The sequence below is a fragment of the Cariama cristata genome, unplaced genomic scaffold (assembly GCF_000690535.1).
Source record: "Cariama cristata isolate BGI_N322 unplaced genomic scaffold, ASM69053v1 scaffold3332, whole genome shotgun sequence".
NCBI classification, from domain to species: Eukaryota; Metazoa; Chordata; class Aves; order Cariamiformes; family Cariamidae; genus Cariama; species Cariama cristata.
Window position 1 is genome coordinate 28646 of NW_009601931.1, and position 3065 is coordinate 31710.

At 34.1% G+C, this 3065-nt stretch overlaps 1 protein-coding gene across 1 annotated transcript in view; it reads right to left on the reverse strand.

The window, feature by feature from the left end:
* PRR16 (proline rich 16) overlaps positions 1-3065 on the reverse strand; it is a 19980-nt gene that overhangs the window by 1296 nt on the left and 15619 nt on the right. The window lies entirely within an intron of this gene.

Sequence of the window (3065 nt, forward strand, 5' to 3'; positions counted from 1 at the left end):
ACAATTTTTTAACATAAATCAGGTACTGAGAAACAAATTCTGTCTTGTATTAGACTGCATGATCTCCCTTTATGAATATTTTCCTCAAGATCTGAAATCCTCTGAAACAATCCTGAAATAGTATTAGCTGCAAGAAGAGGAAAAGTAACTTGGTTTGCAAAGTTACAAGCATTTATTAACTCATGCACTTTATTCCAAGATTTCCTCTGCATCCCATATTTCTGTTTGTAGTTTCTACAATGTTAAATCTTGTCCTTTTTCTACATAGTTTTTTATAGGACATGCAACTGATAGTGCCTTTAGTAGGTAGTGAAAATTTGTCATACAACAATTAAAAGCTCTTCCTGAAAACTGCATTTCATTCACTACCTAGTTGAACAACTATAACTACAGGTAACTACAGCTCAGACAGGAAGTAAACACACATCTAAAAACTGATCTTTATCCTTTATATCCTCACAGGATACACATAAAGTAATCAGTAGCTGAAATGTTACTAGCTAATTTTGGTACATTAATAAAAAGTTTATGCCATTGCTTGGGGTCCTTATGGGAGATCTGTGATGTTCTGGAGACAGAGCTGGAGGGGGCACCTGAGTATATCTGAAATGAAACTAGATGCCTCCCAGTTGTGCCACTGAATCAATCCTTCTTATCCTTTTGAGAATTTAATTTCTACTTCCTGCTTTCAATAATTTGGTCCTAATACTATTGATTTCAAAGTCAGTCTGTTTTTGAGGAGTGTAAGCCATATGTTAACTGCAAAAAAAATGAAAGTCATTACTGAAGGCAATGACTCTTTATTTGGTGAAACCAGTAACTCACTTATGTGCTCGGCTGTAAACAGTAAATAATGAAAGCTAAAACACCATAAAATGAAACAGCACTTTAGCTTCCATTGCTCAACTGTTGCTAAGAGTTGTGTAATACAAAATTCATAAAAATTCATATGCAACAATTCAGTTCAGTGTCATCCTTCTCCTAAAACCAGAAAACCTGCAGATAACCATGATTCAGAAAGAGAGCTTTCAAACACCTTTGAAAGAAATGTATGATATTTTTTCTCTCCAAGACCAAAACAACTACTTGCTTATTCACTATTCAAAGCCCAATATCATGTTGCATTTCCATTTCTAATTTTGCATTTTGATTTTTCTCCCATAAAGAATAAAGAAAAATTATACCCTTAAAAGACAGACTAATTCCCTCAGATAATCAGAATTTAAAATACTAGTCTAGAAGTTGAAAGGTGCAGTTCAACTCAGGTAACTGTCAGATATCAAACGTCTCCTCCAGGGTACAGCATATGATTACTCTTAGAAATTTAAGAATAAAGGCAGAGAAATCGCATCTGTACTAAGACAATGCAAAATTCATAGCATGAATGACAGTTTACAGGAGAAAGAACTCACATTATCACCCTACTTTACATATGCAAACCAAGGCAGAGAGAACTTCTCAAAATGAAACACTGAATCTAAACGAAGAAGGAAAAGACAGTCATGTTCTGAGCATTAAGCCTGAAATTCAAGCACCTGTCTGCAAGTTTAGTATGAATCTGTGTAAATATTAGGGTCTGTCCTCATATGGCTAAATATACTATTGAATCCTCTCCTGGAATCCAATATGTAACCTTTCGATAAACTGTAACAGTTACAGAATGCATTGATGTAATATAGACCAAAGAAACTCCTTGGCAAACAAAGAAACAAAACAAGAGCCATTAAACAGCTGCAGGCGAGGGAGAAAGAAAAAAATACCCTTAAGGATGCTCAACACAGGACTACTGTCCTATATTACAGTATTAGATAATACTAAGTGATAATATTTGGTTGCTTCACATGGCTTAGTAAGAGCTATATTAAAATAGCAAGAATGATTTATTTTTCTTTTTTGCAATTGGCTTATTCCAACAAAACCTATTTTTCTTTTTTTCTATTTTCTACCATGATAGCCCCCTCAAAGGGTACCTATAATCATACAGGATCTTATCATCGCACATGTGAGGAAAAAGACAGTCACAGATCACTGATGTGGTTATTGCACAATTAGTTACAGATAAATCTCACGGAGTTTATCCAAATAATACACTAAAACTTCCTTACCTTAATAAAATCCACTCACAATTTCCAATATCAAATTCCCAATAAAGAAGAAAATAAAATAACAAAAATCCATTTAATGTATTATTTTAAGACATATACAAAATTCTAATCATTTAATGTATTTTTTTTCTGCAGAACCAGTCACTAATGATGGCTTTTTTACTTTAGGCCTTGTGTGTAACAAAGGTTGTCCCTGTTCCACACTGTACAAAATAAATGTACTCCATGCAATATAATTCTAGAGAAACAAAACTTAGTGTTTATTATTTTGAGATGGATACATTAAAGGTGATATTCCACTGGTGATAGGAGAATATAGTTGTAATTATACAGCACGCTTGTGCCATAAAGTGGCAGACCTTGGTGATGAGAAAATTTGCATCCATTCGAACTCTCCTTCTGAAAGTGCAAAAATTTTCTCAAGAGTAACAGGAAAGTCTATTATGAAGTGTCCTTGAATTTAAATGACTACAGAGTTTATTTCTTGCCCTCTGGGAAATGTGTAGTACACATCAGAATTTTTTTGTCACTTATCCACTTGTAAAATATAAAACCATCAGGAAATGGCTCTGACATAACACAGTTTATCTGTCCAGATTCATTCCCACTGCAAGTTGTGATTGTTTGCTGTGATTTTCTTTTTCATTTTTTGTCCCAGAAAGAAAAATTCAAGTAAGATGAAAAACTAACAGAGAATCAGTGACTAACACAGTGAAACTGATGTAGTCAAAAAGAAAAAAAAAAGCAACAGACTCCATTTCACAACGCACTTCCTATGGAAGTAAGAGAGAATATATTTAGAAACAAAAAAGCTGCTCTAGCTGTGCAGATTATGTCCATTTTTCAGCTCTGGAATAAAAGAGAGCTTGATTCACATGTACAAGCATGGGGGAGACATTCTTTCATAGCCTGAGTATCTCTTTAGCCATTAACCAGATTGAAGGTCTGCAGAGACGCCTA